The sequence below is a fragment of the Choloepus didactylus genome, chromosome 6 (assembly GCF_015220235.1).
Source record: "Choloepus didactylus isolate mChoDid1 chromosome 6, mChoDid1.pri, whole genome shotgun sequence".
Lineage (NCBI taxonomy): Eukaryota > Metazoa > Chordata > Mammalia > Pilosa > Megalonychidae > Choloepus > Choloepus didactylus.
The window spans coordinates 84,768,254-84,784,651 of NC_051312.1; the positions used below are offsets into that span (position 1 = coordinate 84,768,254).

At 38.0% G+C, this 16,398-nt stretch overlaps 2 pseudogenes; both read right to left on the reverse strand.

Moving 5' to 3' along the window:
* Nucleotides 1-455: 455 nt before the first annotated feature.
* Nucleotides 456-971, reverse strand: LOC119537881 (annotated as a pseudogene).
* A 12,448-nt stretch (nt 972-13,419) lies between these two features.
* LOC119537199 lies at nt 13,420-16,131 on the reverse strand (annotated as a pseudogene).
* Nucleotides 16,132-16,398: the final 267 nt, after the last annotated feature.

Sequence of the window (16,398 nt, forward strand, 5' to 3'; positions counted from 1 at the left end):
TTCCTCTTGGGTTTATAATAGACCACCAAACCTGTTTAATGCATTTACTTCTACAAGCCTGCTCTGTTTAGCAACACATGCTATATACAAGTACATACAAACATACTGGTATTTTACCATGAGAAATCATATGTTTCATCTCAAACTAGCGATATGCCCTTTACTCACACTTATATATGCTTTATTTTCATAAGAAACCTAAGACCTCTCTAAGTGGTGCATTTTAGAAAGCTTTGAAAGTTTTTAACATATAACAAAAAAAAATCTTAATTTTTTAGTACTGTGGCATGATGGGTTTAACAGCTGAAGCATAAATACAGTAATTACATTGCACTGTTTAAACTAATTCACAGATATAGGAACATAATTGAATTTTAAAATATAGCCAACATGAGACTGAGTAGTTATGAGCAGTGAAATACAAATACTAGAAAACAGTGAATGAATAAATAAGATGATTCATCAGCAGTGGCCATTCATTATTTTGCTTTTAGGAACCTGGAAGAAATTGTCTTCTTTAAGTTTCAAATGTTCTGGTAATTCTAGTTGTTTCTTAGCTTCCTCAATATCACCTTGAATTGCTGAAATAAGTGACTCTAAAGAATCAAAGTTCTTTTCTGGTCTGATGTAGCCAACAATGGCCACACTGAGCATTTCCCCATAGAAGTCCACTTTGAAGGTATGTATAATGTGAGTTTACATGGACTTTTTCGTATTCTTGTAGCATGGGTTCCATCCGATGCTCACCACCATCTTATGGACATCTCCACTTCCAACACTGGCCCAACCGTAGTAAATGCCGGTGGATATATCATCTGGAAGGTTATCTACTACTTGCTCAGGAAAGTTAGCAGTGGGGATGCCCAGCTGCTTGGAGCCGCAACCAAAGCCCCGCACAACCTGGCCACGGCAGAAGTAGGGCAGGTGTCTCATGATGCCACCCGTTTGCAGCACGGGGTCTGGGCCAGTCTGCGCTTCCGGCGGGGTCACCATCTAGGTGTTGCCCGGACCCTCCCGGACCAACCAGAGGGCACGCGAGGGAGTTCGGCTGGTCTGCCCACCGCACAACCGGCCGGCTGGCTCCTATGATGTGCAGCAGGGTCCCTCTCACCGCTGATCCAACAGATGCTACTGGCAGCCTGGAAGGTTGCGTCTCAGCACCTGGGAACAGCGGCGGCAGCAGAAGTAGGTGTGGCCAGGGAGCATGACTCGGGTAAGTCAGCAGCGTGGGAAAGTCCAGAGCCGCCACTGTGTGGTTAGACAGTGTACAATTCTGGACTAGTTCTTTTTTAAGAAAAGTCAAAAGTGGCTGCAGATAGGGCAGTGAGAACCGCACAGTGAAGCACGGCAGGAACAGGCCGTGTGAATGCCTCAATATCTGGCATGGAAGATGGCCTTTCGCATACCTGCTGCTAATTGTCTCAGAGCAAGGAAGGCAGAGGTGAGCCAATAGGGGAAAACAACCATGCCCCTTGCAGCCCTCTTCCTGGCGGGCTGGGAATACTCCTACCCGGTGCTGGCACCACAGCCCAGAGCCATGCCAAAAAACCCAGTGTGACAGGAACTGTTTCCAGCAACATGCATACACACCACAATATCAGGCATGGACAATAGCCTTTTGCACACCTACAGCTAATTGTCCCGGAGCTGGGAAGGCAGAGCTGTGCGAAAAGAGGGAAATTAACATGCCCCATACAGCCATCCTTAAGCAGGCTGGGAACTCACCTACACAGCCCAGCGGCCCAGAACTTCCCTTGAGAGATGGCATGCACTTGTGATGTAGCACAACCTACCCTCAGCAGAGGCCCTAGAAGGGCACAGCTTGGAAAAGGGACCCACTTGGAAATCCCAGGGACCATACATCAATACCAAGGACTTGTGCGTCAGCGGCACAGACAATCTGTGGTGAGGCTGAAATGAAGTTTTAAACTCTTGCAACAGCCTTATATCTCCAGGAACACCTGGGAGGTTTGATTATTAAAGCTGCCCTCCCTCCCTAACCACTCAGACACACACCCCACAATCACGGCGGACAGCCCCAACATCACACCCAAACTTGATGCATCAATTGGACCCCACAAGAATCACACCCCCACACACCATAGAGACAAAGTTGGGGAAAACTGACTTGAGGGGAATAGCTGACTTGCAGACACCGTCTGTGAGTTAGTTAGAGAAAGTGTACACGACCAAGCTGTAGATCTGACAAATCAGAGATTAGTCTTTGAATAATCCTACATGTCCTAAAAGAACCCTATCAAGTAAAGCAAATGCCAAGAGGCCAAAAACAACAGAAAATATTATAGCATATGAAAAAAACAGATGATATAGATAACCCAAACCCAAACACCCAAATCAAAAGATCAGAGGAGACAGTATTTGGAACAATTAATCAAAGAACTAAAGACAAGCAACAAGAGCATGGCACAGGATATAAAGGACATGAAGACCCTAGAAGAGCATAAAGAAGAAATTGCAAGAGTAAATAAAAAAATAGACAATCTTATGGAAATAAAAGAAACTGCTGACCAAATTAAAAAGATTCTGGATACTCATAGTACAAGACTAGAGGAAGCTGAATAACGAATCAGTGACCTCGAGGACCACAGAATGGAAAACGAAATAACAAAAGAAAGAATGGGGAGAAAAATAGGAAAAATCAAAATGGACCTCAGGGATATGATAGACAAAATAAAACGTCCAAATATAAGACTCATTGGTGTCCCAGAAGGGGAAGAGAAGGGTAAAGGTTCAGAAAGAGTATTCAAAGAAATTGTTGGGGAAAACTTCCTAAACCTTCTACACAACATAAATACACAAAGCATAAATGCCCAGTGAACTCCAAATAGAATAAATCCAAATAAACCCACTCCAAGACATATTCTGATCAGACTGTCAAATACTGAGGAGAAGGAGCAAGTTCTGAAAGCAGCAAGAGAAAAGCAATTCACCACATACAAAGGTAAACAACATAAGACTAAGTAGTGACTACTCAGCAGCCACCATGGAGGTGAGAAGGCAGTGGTATGACATATTTAAAATTCTGAGAGAGAAAAATTTCCAACCAAGAATACTTTATCCAGCAAAGCTCTCCTTCAAATTTGAGGATGGACAGAGAAACAAAGAAAGGAGAGATAGAGATGGAGAAAGGTTCAGTACTAAAGAGATTCAATATTGGTTCATTAAAGGACAATATTGGTTCATTAAAGGACAATAAGAGAGAGAGGGGAAAAAGTATATCTGACAAACATAAACCAAAGGATAGGATGGCTGATTCAAGAAACGCCTTCACAGTAACAACATTGAATGTAAATGGATTAAAATCCCTAATTAAAAGACATAGATTGGCAGAATGGATTGAAAAACATGAACCATCAATATGTTGCATACAAGAGACTCATCTTAGACATAGGGACACAAAGAAATTGAAAGTGAAAGGATGGAAAAAATATTTCATGCAAGCTATAGCCAAAAGAAAGCAGGAGTAGCAACATTAATCTCAGATAAAATAGATTTTTAATGCAAGGATGTTATGAGAGACAAAGAAGGCAACTACATACTAATAAAAGGGGCAATTCAACAAAAAGAAATAACAATCATAAATGTTTATGCACCCAATTATGGTGCCACAAAGTACATGAGACAAACACTGGCAAAACTAAAGGAAGCAATGGACATTTCCACAATAATTGTGGGAGACTTCAACACATCACTCTCTCCTATAGATAGATCAATCAGACAGAAGACCAATAAGGAAATTGAAAACCTAAACAATCAGATAATTGAGTTTGATTTAATAGACATATATAGAACATTACATCCCAAATCACCAGGATACACATTCTTCTCTAGTGATCATGGAACTTTCTCCAGAATAGACCATATGCTGGGACAAAAAACAAGCCTCATTAAATTTTTTTTAAAAATTGAAATTATTCAAAGCATATTCTCTGACCACAATGGAATACAATTAGAAGCCAATAACCATCAGAGACTTAGAAAATTCACAAACACCTGGAGGTTAAACAACAGACTCCTAAAATAAATGGTTTATAATGTAGAATGTTGGTGAGCTTGCGATAGAGAGCAATTAATGAGGGGTGAAAGATAACCCAATAAGAACAGATAAGCTATCATGGGTAAATTTAACATTCTGGGAATGCGCAGGAATGACTATGTTTTGTTAATTTCTGAAGGGTATGGTAGGAACAAGTTCACAGAAATGTTGCTAAAGTAGTTATTTTAGGTTAGTTGTCTTTTTCTTACTCCCTTGTTATGGTTTGAAATGTTTTTTTATTGTACATTTTTAAATAAAATTTTTTTTGATATAGTTAATTTAAAAAAAAAAGAGCTAATTAAAAAAAAAAAGAAAAAATATGCAGACCCCCCTTGAGAAGCTGGTGGAGAATGCAGGGGGGTTGGGCTTCCCCACCTCCATGGTTGCTGAGGTGCTCACAGACACAGGGGACTGGTGGTTTGATGGGCTCAGCCCTCTACCACAGGACTTGCCCTTGGGAAGACTGTTGCTGCAAAGGAGAGGCTAGGCCTCCCTACAATTGTACCTAAGAGCCTCCTCCTGAATGCCTCTTTATTGCTCAGATGTGGCCCTCTCTCTCTAGGTAAGCCAACTTGGTAGGTGAAATCACTGCCCTCCCCGCTACGTGGGATCAGACACCAAGGGGAGTGAATCCCCTGGCAATGTGGAATATGACTCCCAGGGAGGAATCTAGACCCAGCATCGTGGGATGGAGAACATCTTCTTGACCAAAAGGGGAATGTGAAAGGAAATGAAATAAGCTTCAGTGGCAGAGAGATTCCAAAAGGAGCTGAGATGTCACTCTGGTGGGCACTCTTATGCACAATATAGACAACCCTTTTCAGGTTCTAATCAATTGGAATAGCTAGCAGTAAATACCTGAAACTATCAAACTACAACCCAGAACCCACGAATCTTGCAGACAATTATATAAAAATGTAGTATATGAGGGGTGACAATGTGATTGGGGAAGCCATATGAACCACACTCCCCTTTGTCCAGTTTATGGATGGAGGAGTAGAAAAATGGGGGAGGAAAAAAAAGAAAAAAACAAGGGGAAGGCACCCAGTGTTCTTTTAAACTTTGGTTGTTCTTTTTCACTTTGGTTTTTATTCTTATTGTTTTTGTGTGTGTGGTAATGAAAATGTCAAAAATTAATTTTAGTGATGAATGTACAACTATATAATGGTACTGTAACTAACTGAATGTACACTTTGTTTTGTATGACTGCATGGTATGTGAATATATCTCAATAAATATGAATTAAAAAAAATTACAGAAAATCAGAGAATAAAAAAATGAACATTTTCAAATCCAAAAAAAAAAAAAAAGCGAACCCCAACCTAACTTCATACCTTATATAAAAATTAACTCAAAATGGATCACAGACACAAATACAAAATGTAAAACTATAAAACTTTTAGGAAAATAAAACAGGAGAAAATCCTCAGGACCTACGTGCTAAGCGAAGAGTTTTCAGACTTGACAACAAAAGCATGATCCATAAAAGGAAAACTGATGAATTGGACCTCATCAAAAATAAAAGTGTTTCTCTGAGAGACCCTCTGAAGATGATGAAATAACAAACTACAGACTGCAAAATCTTCTTCCCAAACCTCATATTCAACCTAGGACTTGGATATGGACTACATAAAGAAAACACAATGGTTAAAAAAAAAAAATCCTATCAGAAAATGGGCCAAAAACATGAAAAGAGATTTCACTAAGAGGACATAAAAATGGTAAACAAGGACATGACAAGTGTTCACCATCGTCAGCCATTAGAAAAATGCACAATGAACCACAATGAGAGTACACTGGACACCTATCAGAAACGCTGAAAAAGAAAAGAGAGGTCACACCACATGTTGGTGAGGATGCAGAGAAGCTGGATCACTCACACATTACAGATGGGAATGTGAAATGTTACAACTGAGGAGGAAAAGAGTTTGGCAGTTTCTTATAAAACCAAACATGCACTTTTCATATGACCAGAATTCTAGAGAAACAAGAACTTTTGTTTATACAAACACCTGTGTATGAATGTTCAAAGCAGCTTTATTCATAATAGTAAAAACTAGAAACAGCCCAAATGTCATTTAACATGCAAATGTTTAAACAAACAGTAGTACACTACCACAAGTATGCTATCCAGAAACAAACTAATGATACCTGCAACAACTTGAAAGGATCTCAGTGGAATACGCTGAGAGAAATAAAGCCAGTCTCTAAAGGTTACATACCGGATGATTCCATCTATATAACATTCATGAGTAAAATTGTAGAAATGAACAACTGATTAGTCGTTCATAGGGATTAGGGCTGGGGAAGAGGAAGGAGGATAAGGCCATAAAAGGACAGAACAAGGGAACTCTGTGATGATGGTACAGTTCTGTTAACTTGATGTGGTGGTTGGTACATAAATCTATACGTGTGATAAAACTGCATAGAACTACACAGACATGAAAGTGAGTGCATGCAAAATTGTTGAGATCTAACTAAGATATATGGATTATACCAATGTCAATTTTCTGGCCTTCATACTGTACTATAATTATGCAAGAGGTTACTGTCTTAGTCTGCCAGGCTTCTACAACTAACACCACACAATGGGTTGCTTCAAACAACAGGTATTTATTGGCTCATGAGTTTGAGGTTAGGAAAAGTCCAGGCTCAAGGGGCCAGCAAGGCAAAGCTTTCTCCCTAAGGTGTGTAACACTCTGGTGCTGGCTGCCCTCAATCCTTGGGTTTCTTTGGCTTGTAGCTCTACCTCATATCACATGGCAGTGTCCTCCCCTTTCTCTTCCAGGTTCCCTTGACATCTGGCTCCCAGCTCCTTCCCATGGCTTTCTCTGACTATGTCTTAATTTTTTCTATTTATACAGGACACCATAATTCAGATTAAGGCCCAAACTCATTCAGTTGAGACACATCTTAACTAAAATAATATCTTCAAGAGATCCTGTTCACAATAGGCTCATACCTAGGAATGCAGATCAAGACCAAGAATGCTCAAATTGGGGTACATCATTCAATCCAAGACAGTTTCAAGGGAGGAAAATTGGGTGAAAAGTACACAGGACTACCTTGTATATATTTTTGAACTTCCTGTGTATCTATAATTATTCCAAAATAAAAAGTTAAATAAATAAATAAATAAATGATGAAGACGAAATAAAGATGTTTTAAGCAAACAAACGAGGAACCATAATGATAGCAAACATATGGAATCTTTACTATATAATATACATAATCCTAAGCCATTTATGTATATTGACCCACATGAACCTCACAAGAACTCTATGATGTTGAAAACATTCTTCATCTTAGAGATGAAAAAACTAAAATAGAGGAATGGATATGAGTAATACTCAAACCATAGCTTAAGGAGAATTTTCTGGGATTAAACAAATGAAAAGAAACAAAACAAAAGATATAAATATAGCTATTAATATTGAAGTCAGTTTATAAAAATACTAAGATTAAAGGGCAATCATACTGGACAAATACTTATGTATGAGAAATAAAATGTATTATCATTGATAAGTGAAAAATAATAATAGGTAACAATGTAGATTTTCAAGAGTTAAATGGGCAAAGGCAGGAATAGCCAGAATTGTCTAAGAGGTATACTACCCAAGAGCAGAGACTTGGAAAATAAAACAGAAACAGGCTTGTTCCTGTCTCTGCCATTCACCTTAGCAGAGTTTCCATTATCTTGTCTCTAATGCACATCTCATAGATCTGCAACTGGATAAGCACTTGACAATTGGTAGCTATCAGAACTTCACAAAATTAAATATGAGTATCAATAAAAGGTCAGCCTGAATAGCAATCGAAAGGTACAAATAAAAATTGCAATTTGATATCACTTTTTGCCTATCAAATGGCAAATATTTTTATGTAATTTTATTGAGATATATTCATGCACCATACAATTCATCCAAAGTATACCATCAGTGATTCCTAGTATCATCACATAGTTATGCATCCATCACCATGATCATCTCCAGAACATTTGTGTTACTCCAGATAAAGAAATAAAAAGAAACAAGAAAACCCCAAACATCCCATACCCCTAACCCACCCCTTCTTATTGACCACTAGTATTGCGCTCTACCCAGTTTTAAGACTTGCAATAGATGTACATTAACTAAGACTAAGACAGTGTAGTATTGTCACAGATGGATATATAGATCAGCGGAAAAGTACAAAACATCCAGAAGAAGATCCATACAAACATAGGCAATGGATTTTTTTTTTTTTTTTTTTTTTTGCTATATCCTTACATATCTACACAATCATTATCGAAGATCAGGGCTACTGGATTACAGTTCAACAACTTCAGGTATTCCCTTCTAGCTTTTCTAAAACACTAGACACTGAAAAACAATATCTATATAATGAGTCAGTAGTCACAGTAATTTGTTAAATCCTAATTTCTCAGTTATACCTCCTCCCTCTCATTTGATCATTCTCTCAAATTTAGGATTATCTTGGCAATGACATTTTAACTTCTTCAGCCTGGAGAGGGGTGTTGACCTTATGGGGTAGAGGAATGAAACTTGTTGATGTTCTTGGAGAGACTGGTACCTCTGGGTTTCAGGGCTTATCTCGAATGGGGTCAATCTGACTTAGAGCCTAGGGCACTCCCTAGGGTTTTCAGGAATACTGTTGTTTGGGGCTTGGCATACTGTGCTAAAATCTGGCTAAAGCTTGCATAAGAGTAACCTCCAAAATGACCCCTCAACACTATTTGAAATCTCTAAGCCACTGAAACTTTATTTTGTTCCATTTCTTTTCCCTCTCTTGGTCAAGAAGGTGTTCTCAATCCCATGATGCTAGGGCCAGGCTCATCCTGGGGAGATTTATACCTGTGGGAGTCATGTCCCAAATAGAGGGGAGGGTAGTGAGTTTATTTGCAGAGTTGGCTTTAAGACAGAGGCCACATCTGGGCAACAAGAGAGCCTCTCTGGGGGAAATGGGAAAGATTTTAAAAATGAAAACACTCAATCCCATTGATGGTGCAGTGGGATATATTTTCTCATTAACCATTGACATGAGAGTAAAGCATGCAAGATTTTTGATTGCAGTTCTATAGGATTCACCAAAAACTTATCCTTAAATGAAAGTTGAAAAATCACAGTAAGCTTTATATACAGTGATGTTCATAGCAGCCTTGTTTATAATTGCTACACTGGGAAAAACCCAAGCACCCAATAATATTGAAAATATTACTATGGAATACTATGCAACCACTAGAAATTACATTTAGGACCAGATTCTTTAAATCATGGGGATTTATTTATTCTATAATATGTAGTGAAAACAGCAGATTTCAAGATTTTATGCATAACTTTATTTCTATTATGAAAATATACATGTATAAAACAAAGATTATAAGGCATTACACCAAAAAAAGTTGTCAGTGGTTTTCTCCTAACTAGGGTTCTTCCTTATATTTTGTTGTTTTCCAACTTTTTTATATTATCTTACATTCCACATCTTACATTAAAAGATAACACAGAAATAATCAATTTAGAACATCTGCTAAGTTGGGCACTCAAGAAACAAGTAAAATTCAATCATAAACTTGTAAATAAATAATCAAATGCCATAAATGAAGGGCTTTAAAAGAAGCAGTCTTGATTGAATAACTTATGGCAAAACCCAGCAATGAAATAAAACATAGATGTAGGAATGATCATGTAGCTCAATATAGATCTTCAAAACAAACAATGTAAACAGTATACTGCAAGGTAGGGAAAGTAGTTATAGAACATGATATATATAGTATGATCAATATTCTCTTTCTCTCTCTCTCTCTCTCTCTATATATATATATATAGATATATAGATATAGATATATATAGATATATATAGATATATATATTTCACACTAACCTGTACAAATCTACCAGTTCTCACTTCCTATTCAAAGTTTCATGTAATTATGGTGTTTGAATACACTGAAAAGTTAAATTATTTAGGGTGCTACAGAAAATATATATATATATCCTATGGTCATTATATTCCAGATGATATAGGATACACACATACACACATACACACACCCATATATATATCCTATGATCATATATTGCAGATGATATAGGATAGATATAGTAGTTATGGAGATGCAAATACAGATACAGATAATAAGTATGGCGACATAGATATATAGTTGTAATACAAAAATTTTAACAAGAAATAGTTTGAGGACTGTAAGTATATTAGTAATTTTCATTTCATTTACTTTTTCTTCAAAATTTCTAAGTTTTTCAATAGCATAGTTTTTCATTAAATAAGTAGTTTAAAAAGGAATATGGAGTAAATTCTGAGAGTGAGCTTAGAGCACAGCTTATCAGAGAATGCTTATTGTAATGGTCCCTAGATTGCAAGCTCTTATACCAGTCACATCTACTCCTGAGTTGTAATGGTTATCTATAAATTGTGAGATGCTGCGCTCTTTTTGTATAACCTGGCTGGTCTCTGAAAACTTTCGGTATCTGTATGAAACCCGAAACTCAGAGCTAGAGCTGGGCAGCTATGAATGTCCATATTACAGCAACTTTTTAAAAAGCTCAAGAAAGAATTCAGACCTCAATTAGAGATAGGAATGAAGTGGATCTGGTTAGGACTAAGGCAAATCAGGCCAAAGGGAAAAGGACAATATTGACTGTGTTTCAAAACTTCAATTTCTTTGTGAGACCAAGGGAAGAAATGTTTATTTGGTGCAAGAACTATATTTTCTGTAGCACACTAAATAATTTAACTTTTCAGTGTATTCAAACACCATAATTACATGGAACTTTGAATAGGAAGTGAGAACTGGTAGGTTTGTACAGGTTAGTGTGAAATCCCAACACATCCCAAAGTAATTTGGGCAGAGAATGAGGATATATTTGCAGGGACCCCCTGGGGAACTGGGGGAAAATGGAAATGTTGGATTTCCCCATTTGGGTTATTACGGATATTCTCACAAACATTGAGGACTAACAATTTAGCAGGATGAGCCCTCAATCTTGAGGCACAGCCTTTGAAGCTTGTTGCTACAAAGGAGAGGCTGAGCCTACTTATAATTGTGCCTAAGAGTCTCCCCCAGAGAACCTCTTTGTTGCTTAGATGTGACCCTTTCTCCCTCTCTAAGCCCATGTGGCAGGCGAACTCACTATCCTCCCCCCTACATGGGATATGACTCCCAGGGATAGAAATCTCCCTGGCAACACAGGACATGACTCCCAAGGATGAGCCTGGACCCAGAATTGTGGGATTGAGAAAATCTTCTTGACCAAAAAGGGGAAGTGAAATGAAACAAAATAAAGTTTCAGTAGCTGAAAGATTTCAAATGGAGTCAAGAGGTTACACTGGAAGGGCATTCTTATATGCTATATAGATATCCCTGTTTAGTTTTTAGTGTATTGGAATAGCTAGAAGGAAATACCTGAAACTGTCGAACTGCAACCCAGTAGCCTTGATTCTTGAAGATGATTGCATAAATATGTAGCTTACATGGTGTGACTGTGTGAATGTGAAAACCCCATGGCTCACACTCCCTTTGTCCAGTGTATGGACAGATGAACAGAAAAATGGGGACAAAAACTAAATGAAAAATAGGGGGTGATCTGGGGATGGAATGTTTTGGATGTTCCTTTTCACTTTTTCTTTCTTTCTTTATTTTTTTTTTTTTTTGGAGCAAGGAAAATGTTCAGAAGTTGATTCTGGTGATGAATACACAACTATATGATGGTACTGTGAATAGTTGACTGAACACTGTGGATGATTGTATGGTATGTGACTATCTCTCAATAAAACTGTATTAAAAAATTACAAAAGTTAAAAAAATTATGCTAGGCCAAAGAAGCCAGATACAAAGTAAAACATATTGTATGATACATTTATATAAAATGTAGTTTTAAACAAATTTATAGAGAGAATTAGATCAGTACATATGTAGGGCTAGGGAAGGTTAGAGGGATTGAGAGGTGACTGCTAAGGAGTTTTGGGTTTTTCTTTTTGCAGTAATGAAAATGTTCTAAAATTGATTGTGGTGATGAATGCACAACTTTGTGATTATACTAAAAGCCATTGATTTTATAAGTTGGATGGATTGTATGGTATGTGAATATCTCAATAAATCGGCTTTAAAAAACAAAAAAAGGAATATGGAAATGTTGTTTCTCATAGAGGAAATATTAACTTAAAAAAATACCTTATGTGATGATTGTATAATAACACAGCTTTTCTCGTGTGACTGTGTGATTGTGAAAACCTTGTGACTGACACTCCCTTTATCCAGTGTATGGGCAGATGAAAAATAAAACAAAGACAAAAAATATATAAACAATAGGGGGGGATAAAGTGTATGCGATGTTTGGAATTTTTTTCTTTATTTTGGAGTAAATGAAAATGTTCTAAAATTGTAGCAATCAATGCAAAACTATATGATGATACTGTGAGCCACTGATTGTACTTTGGATGGATCATATGATGTGTGAATATATCTAGATAAAATTGCATTTTAAAAATACTTTATGTAAGGAGTTGGTTAGAGAAAGCCTCACAGGGGAGACAATGTGAGAATCAGGTCTGTATAAGGAATAAGTTCTCCAAAAATCAAGAGATGTTATTTCAAGAAAACAGACACACATGAAAGACTATGGCATGACCCGGTGGGGGTAGGGCATGAACAGCCTGGTATGCCTGAAGCTTGGATTATTTGGAAGGTAATATGGGAATTGCTACTATAAAGAAGTCACATTCAGGTCACTAAAGGCTTAGAATGCCTTGCTGAAGGGGTCACTGAAGTAGAGAACTTCCCCTTCTTGGGCATTCTCCCAGCACACACAACCCCATCAGAAACCACATTAGACTTTTCCCAAGACAGGAGTGATCAACCTCAGATTCACATGATTCATTTACATTCCCTTAATACATATATGCATGTTGATCAGTATATAAATTATAATATAATATAGGTAACTGCAAAGTCTAGGAATCAGTGATTCTAAGAATGCCACATGCTAGAATGAGGGACCAAAAGGAATGCAGTTTGTAAGTGTCAGGCATATAACATGATGTCTCAGAGCTTGAGAAACCACATGCACAGTAGCTGGACATATTCCCAGGGCAGAACACTCTTCTCACTTCATCTAATTCCCATGATCAGGCTAGAGTCATGAAGGATACTTGACTTCCAGAAATCAATCCATCTTGCCCCAGGCTCCATGCAGGAGGTAGCTTGCTCAGTCAAATATGGCACTGCTCCCTCAGGTTATTTAGACAGTGGAAGACATCAGTCTTGCAACCCTTCTGGTGAACTTGCTTCAGAGATGACACTCATTCTCACCACTACCATGAACTAACTCTGAACTCTGTCCTGATCCAAAAGTTATTTCTGATTTGGACAATACATGTGAGCCATCTGCTCTAGGATTTGCTTGGTCCTTATCCCATAAATGATGGGATTCAGTATTGGTGGAACCAGAATGCAGACATTGGCTAACAAGATGTGGCTGTGAGTTGGGATGTGGCATCCATAATGCTGAGTAAGTGTTGTGAAGATCACAGGCCCATAAGAAAAGATGATGATACAGACATGGGAGACACATGTGTTGAGAGCTTTGTGGCAAACATCACGGGAAGGCATGTGGAACACAGCATAGAGAATCAGCAGATAGGAAACAAAAATTAATAACACATCAAAGACAACTGTTGACACCATGACCAAAAGTCCATACCAGATGTTCACTTGAATATCATTACAAGCATATTTGGCCAAGCCCATGTGTTCACAAAAGGTGTGTGGAATGATATTATTTTGGAAGAAAGTCAATCTTTTAATTAAAAATATCATGGGGAAAATTGTACCAAAACTTCTCAGAAAGATCATAATTCCAATTTTCCCAACCAGAGCATGTGTAAGAATAGTGGTATATCTCAGTGGTAGCAAATGGCAATGTAGCGGTCAAATGCCATCACCACCAAGATCCTGACTCAAAGATGAAGGTGGAATGGATGAAGAAGAACTGAGTGATGCAGAAATCCAGGGAGATCTCCTCAGCATTGAACCAGAAGATGGCCAAGGCCTGAGGTACTGTGGATGTAGAGAAAACAAAATCTGCTCCAGCCAGCATGCAGAGGAAGAGGCACAGGGGTTCATGGAGGCTGCACATGGTGAGGGTAATGAAGATGAGCAGGGTGTTCCCAAGAAGGGCGATGACATATGAAGTGAAGAAGGGGATGGAAATCCACATGTGCTGGTCCTCCAGGCCAGGGATGCCCAGCAATGGAAAACTGTGTGGCTGACCCCAGAGTGTTTTAAAATAGTCAAGCCTGGAACAAATGACCTGGAAATTCACTTGCCACTCAAAGACATAGGAAATTTCAGATCACACTCAAAAGCTTTTCTTTGCCATCACCAGGGCATTTTGGTACCTACCGATTCCATTCCATTCCAAAGGTACCAGGAGCTAAGATATATAAAAATGAATAAGATACAGTTTGTTTTGTGAATGAGATCTTAATCAAATAAAAAACATTTATACAATTAACTAAATAAGATAATTAAATTAGTGATAAAAGCATATTTTAATATGGAAACAAAATACAAGGAATAATTTCCCTTTATTTCTGAATGGATTGAAAAATGAATTCATATTGAACTTAACTTTGAAAATGGAGTAAGATGTCATCAGACTGAAGTAATACCAAGTAAGAATGGAGTGAAGTCATTTGGAAATTTAAGGAGAAATGTTTGGCATACATGTGCAAAGTATGTTTAAAACACCTTTCAGCTCTCTGAAGTAAAGGCATTGCAAACTTGGAACAATTGGAAGACAAATAGCAACAAAAGTAGATTGGCTATGAATATGAATTAAAAAGCTGAGATTTCATCCAGTGAAAAACAAATGATCAGTCATGATGACTTTTGGAAATGAAAGCATTCTGGATATATTAATCAATCTGGCAGCTGAGAAGACAGACAGAATGAGAAACATGGCAAATACTGGAATCTGACACAACAGTTAAGTGTTTGCCTAAGAGAAGTTGATATATTACTGGATTACTATCACAGGGATACAGGATTAAGAAAGCAACCTTCTTAAAGTAACTTCACAATGTAAGGCATTGATATAATAGTTACTTAAGGGACACCACTAATTTATTCTAACTCATAAGGGTAGGCATTGTCATCACCTATTTTTCAAAATAGGAATTTGTGGCTCAATAAGCTTGTCACAAGTAAAGAATAGATCTGTGATTTGAAACTTTTCTAAATTGAATATAGACAAAATTTTGACTAAATTTCCTAATCTTTTCTGAACTAATGAAATTGACAAGCCTTTCTGACTGGGGACAGGAAGAGGGATGGGGGTAACACAACAGACAGAGCACCAGGACAGAAAGCCATCCCTTATCCTTTAGTACGGAATAAAAGTAAGGTAGAAGCAACAGTGCTATAAAGATTTTGTCATTATTTATGACTGAAACTCCACCAGTTTTTGATATTTACTTTCTTGTCAGTCTTTTAAGCAACACTGGTAAAATTTTAATGAAGACCTAAAACACTTGTACAACTGCCCCCATATTTAGGCCACTTGAGGGCTGAGAGGTGAGAAATGGCTCTGTTGTCTGAGGTGCTACAAAGTAAGGGGTCAGGTGGTAACATGGAAGGAGGGTAAGTGGACTGGGAGAGAGGGCAGGGGAAAAAGTTAAACGAGATTCCAGAGGAGACCCAGGTGATATTGCGGCCAGAGGAGAGGACTGATTATCCCTGAAGAGACAAGAAACAATTAGTAAAAGGAGAACTCTTTCACTCTCAGAATATACCTCTAGGTCCTACTCTCTTCCACACTCTCTCCAGCTAGGTATTGAACTTGGCATCTATTCTCAGATGAGCTTCGTGCAGAATCCAGATAGTGAGATTTCAGAGATCCAAAGATGAAGTACGGGTCAGCTATTATCCATATCTTGTGTTAACTCAGTGCAGACTCATGACCTAGCACAACGTAAGAACACATAATCCCTTTCCCTCCTCCTCAGGTTCTATTTTCCTCACCTCTCAATTTAGCTTCTGGAATAGGAACATCCATTCCTATTTTCATTCCCATATATCCCCCTAAGTAATGACTGAAACTGAGTGCAAATAAAACACACAGTAGAAGTGCCAGTGCAGCTTGCAGGGACGTGGCCAATATGAACAGCAACTACCACCAGGTCAGTCTGTGACCACAAAACCACTGTGAGAATATATAGTGCCCTGAGGCAAGCCATCCTCCTGGAGAAGATGGAAGAAATCAAAATGAATGCAGTAGTGCCAAAGCATGACACAGTAATAACAGGAAAGAGATGAAGATCTA